Source organism: Podarcis filfolensis (genome assembly GCF_964270895.1).
Source record: "Podarcis filfolensis genome assembly, chromosome: W".
Lineage (NCBI taxonomy): Eukaryota > Metazoa > Chordata > Lepidosauria > Squamata > Lacertidae > Podarcis > Podarcis filfolensis.
The window spans coordinates 30,018,001-30,028,859 of NC_139619.1; positions in this window are offsets into that span (position 1 = coordinate 30,018,001).

Below are 10,859 nucleotides of genomic sequence, written 5' to 3' on the forward strand. Positions count from 1 at the left end.
TCCAGCCCAGCCTTTCGCATGATGAATTCTGCATATAAGTTAAATAAGCAGGGAGACAATATACAGCCTTGCCGTACTCCTTTCCCAATTTTTAACCAATCAGTTGTTCCATATCCAGTTCTAACTGTAGCTTCTTGTCCCACATAGAGATTTCTCAGGAGACAGATGAGGTGATCAGGCACTCCCATTTCTTTAAGAACTTGCCATAGTTTGCTGTGGTCGACACAGTCAAAGGCTTTTGCATAGTCAATGAATCAGAAGTAGATGTCTTTCTGGAACTCTCTAGCTTTCTCCATAATCCAGCGCATGTTTGCAATTTGATCTCTGGTTCCTCTGCCTCTTCTAAATCCAGCTTGCACTTCTGGGAGTTCTCGGTCCACATACTGCTTGAGCCTGCCTTGTAGAATTTTAAGCATAACCTTGCTAGCGTGTGAAATGAGTGCAATTGTGCGGTAGTTGGAGCATTCTTTGGCACTGCCTTGTTTGGGATTGGAATGTATACTGATCTTCTCCAATCCTCTGGCCACTGCTGAGTTTTCCAAACTTGCTGGCATATTCAAAAAAATCATGCATCCACTGTTTCCTGGGGCCACAGTGGCACAAAAACATGGTTAAAAAACACGGATCCTCATGGATCCTCATAATTTTTGCACTAGATCAACCCGAAGTCACCATCAGATCAAACATCATGGCCATGGGCACAGCCTGCACCACAAAAAACTCAGATCCACGGCTTCCTGGCAACTCCATGGCCCAAAAACATGGTTTCGAAGCACAGATCCTCATGGATCCTCACACTTTTTGCATTGGGCCAAGCCAAACTCACCGTCAAATCACACATCATAGCCAACGTCACAGCCTGCACCACAAAAATCTAGGATTCACGGCTTCCTGGAAACTCCATGGCCCAAAAACGTTGTTCCGAAGCACAGATCCTCATGAATCCTCAAGAGTTTTTGCATTGGGGAACCCCAAATTCGCCCTTTATTCAAATATCTTGTACATAACCACAGATCTTACCACAAACATCATGGATCTACTGCTACATGGCCCTGGCCAGATGCTACCCTGGATATATTGGCCAATTTTTAGGTGGGTGTGCTGGGATGGAGGAAACGGAGTCGGCTGAATCTCTATCCATTAAAGATGGGGGTCCAATGGCTGGGCTGGAATGATTTCAGTTGGTTTGCCAGCTCCCAGCTCTTGATGGGGTGCAAAAGTCACCTGTAACCGCCATCAGGAGTCCCGGTGTGATCCTGGATGCTTCTGTCTCTATGGAGGCACTGGTCACAAATGTAGCCAAAATGGCATTTTTTAATCTATGCCAGGTTAGGCGATTGGTACCGTACCTGTCACTTTCCAACCTAGCCATGGTGATCCATGCAGCAGTCACCTGCAGACTAGACTACTTTAACTTGCTCTACACCTGATCTGGTGAGGGCAGGGTATAAATGCAATAAATAGGTAGGTAGGTAGATACGCAGGGCTACCCTTGAGACTGCTCCAGAAACTCCAAATGGTCTAAAATGCAGGTGCATGAGTTCTTGCTGGGACTTTGTGGAGAGCCCACATTCAGTTGGTTGTTCATCAGCTGGATTGGCTCCAGGTGGAGTATCGAATCAGGTTCAAGGTTTTGGTGCTAACCTTTAAAACCCTAAACAGTCTGTGACCTTTCTTATCTGTGGGAATTATCTTCCAATACACCCCCCAAAGAGCGTGACACTCATCTAACAGCAACCTACTGGTGTTCCCTGGCCCAAAACATATCCAGCTGTCATCAACCAGAGCCAAAGCCTTTTTGGTGGAACACTTGGTCTAATGAGACCAGGGCTCAGTGCAATCTATCTCAGTTCTTTCACTCGCTGGATCATCACCTTGTTGTGGTGAGTGGGCTTGCACATTCCTATGAACCTTGTGAGCGAAGCCTTTGGGAATCTTGTACTCCCAGCAGGGTCACCCAAGGTGGTAGCGTCAAAGGGAATGAAATATACTTGGAGTCCTGTAGTGATTTCATGCTCTTTATTGATGCTTGTAAAACAGTGATTGAATTGCCCCCCAAACCTATGGCTTCTATATACATTATTTACACAATGAGTCCCGTCTGATTGTCTGATTCTGCTTCCCTCCTGGAGCCTGATTGGTCTTTTCCTGCAAGCCAATCAGTTGTTGCATTCTAGGATCCTACTTGCCTATTGTTCTAGGATCGAAGCTTAGTACATAACAGGGAAGGAGCTAGACAAAGAATGCTCCAAGAAGTCCTCAACGGCAGAATAGGCGGATGATAACAAGCGGTATGTTACAACGGCTGTGAAAGCGGATGAAGGCTGCAGCAGATAGGATCTACCAGTTCGTCGTGATTACTCATGCCATCGGAACAGGACCCTACTGCGAAGACTGTGCGTTGGTCAGTGTGCACTGATCTACACACATAAAACAAATTCATGCACAGGCGTCTTCCAAAAACCCAACCCATGGCAATCGGCAAATGGTTACAGGGGCAGGATCATGAAATCTGGAAGCCCCTAGTCATGAACCAGCACATGGGTGGTGGATACAGATTCAGTCATTCTGACTCAAGGAACAAGGCAGTTGAGCAGCTTGGCAGCTGTATCCATGACTGAGCAGCCCTTTTTAAGATCCAATCTGCTCACCCCAAAAAGGGGGAGGGGCTAGAAAAGGTGCCCTAAACATAGTCTGCCTCCCTTTTCCCCTGACTGGATTACCGTGCCCAGTGGGGTCACCACCCAGGGGTTGTAAAAGACAATTGAATTTTGGAACATGGAATATATGGACTTTGTCAGATAACACAGACAGCGAACGTCCTAAACGCAGAACTGCCATCATTGCAAGAGAGCTGTGACGTTTTAACATCGATATTGGAGCGCTTCAAGACTCTCGAAGAGCAGGCGAGGGACAACTGAAGGAAGAAAAAGGAGGCTACACATTCTTCTGGAAAGGTCTATCTGAACAAGAACATCAAATACATGGCTTTGCTATAAAAAATGATCTTGTGAAGCTCCTGTCAGAAGTCCCTACCGGCATTAATGAGCGACTCTCAACCCTTCGAATAAAGCTCACAAAAAAACCAACAGGTTACTATTATAAGTGCTTATGCACCAACACTGGATGCTGATGAAGACATTAAATAAATTTTTTACTCTCAGCTGGATACCATCCTATCAGAGATGCCTAAGGAAGATAAAATTATCCTTCTGGGTGATTTTAATGCAAGAGTTGGGTGAGATTTTGATCTGTGACCTGGGACTATTGGGAAAGAAGGAGTTGGCAACAGCAACCAGAACGGAATCTTACTTTTGACGATATGTGCAGCGCACAACCTTGTTATTACCAACACACTCTTTTGACAGAAAAATAAATTTAAAACTTCATGGAGGCATCCTTGGTCAAACCACTGACATCTCCTAAACTATGTTATTGTTCGTGCTAAAGATCGACGTGATGTGCTCCTTACCAGAGCTATGACAAGCGCCGACGACTGCTGGACAGATCACCAACTAATACGCTCCACGTTGGCTATCAAGATTATACCTAAACTCAGGCTTCAAGGAAGGAAACCAAGGCGCAAAATGAACACTCAAGCCCTTCAAGATCCCATTAAGCTGGATTGCTTCCAAACGACTCTTAAGGATCATCTGCTTTCAGAATTCCCTGATAACACCAAGGAACACTGGACCAAGCTAAAAACATCCATTATTGCAGCCTGTGAACAAACTATTGGATACCAAGCCAAGAAACACCAGGACTGGTTTGATGAGAATGACAGTGAGATTGAACGCATGATTGACAAGAAAAGGAAGGCATTTCAGATCTGGCAAAGAGATAGAAACTGTACCACTAAGAAAAAACCCTATGCCAATTCTAATAATAATAATAATAATAATAATAATAATAATAATAATAATAATAATTTATTATTTATACCCCGCCCATCTAGCTGGGCTTCCCCAGCCACTCTGGGCGGCTTCCAAAAAAATATTAAAATACTGTAATACATCAAACATTAAAAGCTTCCCTAAACAGGGCTGCCTTCAGATGTCTTTTAAAGAGAAGATAGCTGCTTCTTTCCTTCACTTCTGAAGGGAGGTCATTCCACAGGGCGGGCACCACTACCGAGAAGGCCCTCTGTCTGGTTCCCTGTAACCTCACTTCTCGCAATGAGGGAACTGTCAGAAGGCCCTTGGCGCTGGACCTCAGTGTCTGGGTAGAACGATGGGGGTGGAGACGCTCCTTCAGATATACTGGACCGAGGTCATTTAGGGCTTTAAAGGTCAGCACCAACACTTTGAATTGTGCTCGGAAACGTACTGGGAGCCAATGTAGGTCTTTCAAGACCAGTGTTATATGGTCTCGGCGGCCGCTCCCAGTCACCAGTCTAGCTGCCGCATTCTGGATTAGTTGTAGTTTCCAGGTCACCTTCAAAGGTAGCCCCACGTAGAGCGCATTGCAGTAGTCCAAGCGGGAGATAACTAGAGCATGCACCACTCTGGCGAGACAGTCCGCAGGCAGATAGGGTCTCAGCCTACGTATCAGATGGAGCTGGTAAACAGCTGCCCTGGACACAGATTTGACCTGTGCCTCCATGGACAGCTGTGAGTCCAAAATGACTCCCAGGCTGTGCACTTGGTCCTTCAGGGGCACAGTTACCCCATTTAGGACCAGGGAATCCTCCACACCTGCCTGCCTCCTGTCCCCCAAAAACAATACTTCTGTCTTGTCAGGATTCTACCTCAATCTGTTAGCCGCCATCCATCCTCCAACCGCATCCAGACACTCACACAGGGCCTTCACTGGTTCTGATTTAAAAGAGAGGTAGAGCTGGGTATCATCCGCATACCGATGAACTCCCAGCCCAAACCTCCTGATGATCTCTCCCAGCGGCTGCATGTAAATGTTGAAAAGCATGGGGGAGAGGACAGAACCCTGAGGCACCCCACAAGTGAGAGCCCAGGGGTCTGAAGACTCATCCCCCACCACCACTTTCTGAACACGACCCAGGAGGAAGGAGCGGAACCACTGTATAACAGTGCCCCCAGCTCCCAGCCTCTCAAGACGGTCCAGAAGGATGTTATGGTCGATGGTATCAAACGCTGCTGAGAGATCCAGCAGAACTAGGAAACAGCTCTCACCTTTGTCCCTAGCCCGCCGGAGATCATCAACCAGTGCGACCAAGGCAGTTTCTTTTTTTTTTTTTTTAAATAATTTTTTATTCAAGGTTTTTATAACTACAACAAACATATAACAAATACATAAACAGACAATAACAAAAACAAAACAAAGAACATGTACCATTTCATATCTTAATTTCTTATACCTTTCTTCCCCGACTTCCTCATGCCTCCCTTTTCTGTATTCCAAATTCTTATCAATTACTCAGCAAATCTTCCCTTATTTTAATTTTAATTTAATCTAATCTTCCTTGTTCTCCTTGTCTTAACCATTGCTAATAGTAACCATTTACTTTCCAGTCCAACATCATTCTAACTTTCATTAATTTTGTAATATTTCTTTAGGTAATCCTTAAACTTTTTCCATTCTTCTTGCGCTGCTTCTCTTCCCTGGTTTCGGATTCTGCTCGTCATTTCTGCCAAACCCATGTAGTCTATCACCTTCGTCTGCCATTCTTTCAGTGTGGGTAATTCTTGCGTCTTCCAGTACTTCGCAATAAGTATTCTAGCTGCTGTTGTGGCGTACAAAAAGAAAGTTATATCCATCTTTAACACCCCCTGTCCGACAATACCCAAGAGAAAGGCCTCTGGTTTCTTAGGGAAAGTATATTTAAATACCTTTTTTAGTTCATTATAGATCATTTCCCAGAATGCCTTAATCTTCGGGCACGTCCACCAAAGTTGAAAAAATGTACCTTCCTTTTCTTTACATTTCCAACATTTATTGTCAGGCAAGTGGTAAATCTTTGCAAGCTTGACTGGGGTTATGTACCACCTATATATCATTTTCATAATATTTTCTCTTAAGGCGTTACATGCCGTAAATTTTATCCCGGTGGTCCACAACTTTTCCCAATCAGCAAACAAAATATTATGACCAATGTCCTGAGCCCATTTAATCATAGCTGATTTAACCGTTTCATCTTGTGTATTCCATTTCAGCAGCAAATTGTACATTTTTGACAAATTCTTAGTACTGGGTTCTAACAATTCTGTTTCCAATTTTGATTTTTCCACCTGGAAGCCCGACCAAGGCAGTTTCAGTCCCATGATGAGGCCTGAATCCCGACTGGAAGGGATCCAAATGGTCCGCTTCTTCCAGGCGTGCCTGGAGTTGTTCAGCAACCACTCCCTCAATCACCTTGCCCAAGAATGGAAGATTTGAGACTGGGCGATAGTTGGCCATCGTGGCTGCTTCTAAAGATGGTTTTTAAAGAAGCGGTTTAATAACCGCCTCTTTCAGCGAGTCTGGGAAGGCTCCCTCCCAGAGGGAAGCATTCACCACCCCACGAAGCCCATCGCCCAGTCCTTCCCGGCTAGCTTTTATAAGCCAGGATGGGCAAGGATCCAGGAGACAGGTGGTTGGTTTCACTCATCCAAGCAGCCTGTCCACATCCTCGGAGGTAACAGATTGGAATTGATCCCACGCAATGTGACTAGACAGGACTCTAGCACTCTCCCGCCCCAGCCCTGCTCCCACGGTGGAGTCTACTTCTTCCCAAATCTGAGCGATTTTATCTGCAAAAAACTTTGCAAAATCATTGCAGGAGATCATGTGGCCCGTACTGGGCCCCGATGTAGCAGGTAGTTCTGCTAAATTGTGAACCACCTGAAAAAGTCTCCTGCTGCTGTTTTCTGCAGATGCAATAGAGGCGGTGAAGAAAGTCTTCTTCGCCGTCGCTATCGCCACTTGGTAGGCTCGACGTTGAGCTCTAACCTGTGTCCGGTCAGATTTGGAATGAGTTATCCGCCACCGGCGCTCTAGCCGTCTCAACGATTGTTTCATTGCCCTCAGATCCATGGAAAACCACGGGGCTGTTAGGGCTCCATGCAATCGGAGAGGGCGCTTCGGAGCCAAAGAGTCAATAGCCCTGGTTAACTCCACATTCCAGCGGGCCACCAGGGAATCAGCTGAAAGGCCATCAACATGGGATAAAACATCCCCTACCACTCTCTGGAAACCATTTGGATCCATTAAGTGGTGGGGGCGGACCATCCAAATCGATCCCACCTCCGTGCAGAGGGGATGGGTCGCAGAGAAGTCCAGTTGCACCAGGAAGTGATCTGACCATGGCACTTCTTTCATTTCGCTTTTACTTAGTGTCAGATCACCAACATCCATAGAGGTAAACACCAGGTCCAAGGCATGTCCGCGGCTATGGGTTGGGCCAGACTTATTCAGGGACAGCCCCATGGAGGCCATGCTTTCCACGAAGTCCCGAGCGGCCCCTTGTAAGGTCGTGTCGGCATGGATGTTAAAATCCCCTAGGACAACCAAACTAGGTGTCTCCAGGAGAACATCCGCCATGACCTGAAGCAGCTCGGGCAGGGAATCCTTGGTGCAGCGGGGAGGTCGGTACACCAAAAGGAATCCTGTACTGCCCCTATTGCCCAACTTCCAGAACATGCACTCGGAAAACTGGGTCTTCCCAATAGGACGCCTGGTGCAAACTAATGACTTCCTAAAAATCACTGCAGCCCCCCCTCCCCGCCCACATGACCCGGGTTGCTGTGCGTAAGAGAAACCTGGTGGACAAGAAGCGGCAAGGACAGGCCCATCGGCTCTCGATCCATTCCAGTCTGGCTTCCGCGCTGGTCATGGGACCGAGACGGCTCTGGTCGCCCTAACAGATGATCTCCGCAGGCAGCTGGATCGAGGCGGGTCAGGGCTGCTGATTCTTCTAGACCTGTCAGCAGCCTTCAACATGGTCGATCACGAACTCCTAGACCACCGCCTTGCCGACGTGGGGATCCAGGGCACAGTCCTTCAATGGCTGCGCTCGTTTCTCTCTGGTCGGGGACAGAGGGTGGCGCTTGGGGGGGAATTGTCATCGCGCCACTCCTTGGTGTGTGGAGTGCCTCAGGGTGCGATTCTCTCCCCGATGCTTTTTAACATCTTTATGCGCCCCCTTGCCCAGCTTGTTCGGAGTTTTGGGCTGGGTTGCCATCAGTATGCCGATGACACCCAACTCTATCTGTTGATGGATGGCCACCCTGACTCGGCCCCAGACACACTGACCAGATGCCTGGAGGCTGTGGCTGGATGGTTACGTGGGAGCCGGTTGAAGCTAAATCCTTCAAAGACAGAGGTCCTCTGGCTGGGACGGGACGATATGGGATTGAGGGGGCAACTCCCATCTCTTGCGGGGGTGCAGTTAGTGCCAGCACCGTCCGTTAAGAGTTTGGGTGTAATCTTCGATACCTCCCTCTCTATGGAGGCGCAGATTACAGCTATAACAAAGGCGGCATTTTTTCATCTCTGCCAAGCTAAGCAGTTGGCCCCTTATCTCTCTCGCCCTGACCTAGCCACTGTGATCCATGCGACGGTCACCTCCAGACTGGATTATTGTAACTCGCTCTGCGTGGGGCTGCCCTTGAGACTGACCCAGAAACTCCAGCGGGTGCAGAATGCCGCGGCGAGACTCCTTATGGGGTCTTCGCTGCGAGACCACATTCATCCGGTACTATATCAGCTGCACTGGCTCCCGGTGGAGTACAGGATCAGGTTTAAGGTGCTGGTTTTAACCTTTAAAGCCCTATACGGCCTAGGACCCTCGTACCTACGGGACCGCCTCTCCTGGTATGCCCCACAAAGAAACCTACGGCCTGCAAATAAAAACATCCTGAAGGTCCCAGGCCTCAGAGAGGTTAGGCTGGCCTCAACTAGAGCCAGGGCCTTCTCGGCTGCGGCTCCAGTCTGGTGGAACGCTCTGTCACAAGAGACTAGGGCCCTGCGGGACCTGACATCTTTCCGCAGGGCCTGCAAGACAGAGTTGTTCCACCAGGCCTTTGGTCAGGGCACAGCCTGACTCCCTCCTCTGGCAACCTACACAGAGTTTTGCTTAATGGTTGCCATCAACTTGATTTTAATTAATTTTTATAATGAAATATTTTTAGAATGTTGGTTTATTTGATTGTTTGATTATTTGATTGTTGTTAGCCGCCCTGAGCCCGGCTTCGGCTGGGGAGGGCGGGATATAAATAAAATTTATTATTATTATTATTATTATTATTATTATTATTATTATTATTATCTGCTTCATCCAACCAAGTCTCTGTTACACATGCCAGGTCAAGTCCTCCATCCATGATCAAGTCATGGATGGCAGTGGTCTTATGAATCATTGACCTGGTATTGCACAGCAGCACCTTCAGGTCATGTGGGTATCCCTTGCTGATTCTAGTATCCATCCGGTCAGGACCAGACCCGGAGGCAGGGATAGTCCTCAGACAATGACTAAACCTGCCTCCTCTGTAATGACATGGTCTGGTCTTAGCGTAACTCCTCCTCCTACCCGTGATCACTGAGATCGGTTGTCCCAGTGCATCCCCCCCCCCCGTGGAACATGCCCCAGCCATTTTGTTGGCTGGGACCCACTCCCCGGCAGTCCTGACCCCTCCCCTTAAGAACAAAATAAAACCTTTAAAAAAAAACAAACCAATAAAACAATACAAACAAAAAACTATAAAAATTACAAAAACATCAAAATCAAACAAATTTCCAAGCCCAACCAAACATCCATCCCACCCCATTCTAAGAACCAGAGAACTAAAAAACACCTGGTGGATTAAAAAAAACCTCAAGAGATCCAGTACTTAGCCGACACTCATGATGCACAGAATTTCTTTAAAGCCACAAAGACTATCTATGGACCAATAAATCATGGCATATGCCCCCTATGCTCAGCAGATGGTACCACACTTCTAAAAGATAAAGAAGCTATTGTACTGTGCTGGAAAGGACACTACCAACATCTCCTTAACCGCAACTCCCCCATAGCTGCTGAGGTCTTCTCACAAATCCCACAAAAACAAATTAGAGATGAGCTTGCAGTATCTCCCAAACTGGGAGAGTTGTGTACAGCTATTAACCAAGTGAAAAGCAACAAAGCCAGTGGACCTGATGAGATACCTGCTGAAATCTTCAAAGTGGGTGAAATTGAACTTACACAACAACTTCACAAGCTGATCGAAAAAATCTGGGAAAGAGAAGCAATCCCAGAAGACTTCAGGGATGCCAAAATTATCAATCTCTTTAAAAAAGGTGACAGAACTGATTGTGGAAACTATCGAGGCATCTCTCTATTAGCTGTGGCCGGCAAAATTCTTGCAAGGATCTTAGCAAACCATCTCTTAACACTATCCGCGGTGACCCTTACTGAATCCCAAAATGGTTTTCGGCCTTCTAGGGTGACAGTGGACATGATTTTCACCGCTAGACAACTTCAGGAAAAATGCAGAGAGCAAAACCAACCCCTGTATATGGCGTTTCTTGACCTGAATAAGGCTTTCAACACTGTAAATCGTAATGCCCTGTGGACTGTCCTTCTGAAAATTGGTGCCCAGATAAATTTGTAAACATCTTTCGGCTCCTCCATGATAATATTGTTGGAAAACTAGCCCCATCTGGAGAGGCTGTCCCCTCTCCCTGCTCCCGGAGCTGGTTTACCAGTGATCTGCCTCTGCCTGCGTTCCCAGACAGACCAGGGAGATCTTGATATAGGCAACATTCCCCAGCGTGGGAAATGCACACCCACTTCTCCCCCTCCGCAGGGGAAAGAAGAGTAGTCAGAAATATATTTGCATATTGTTTATTTCTGACATTTCAGCTCTACAGAAAACGTGTCCGATCACTTCAGTTTCCATCCAGCAAGTGACAAAGACTTCCTTTAC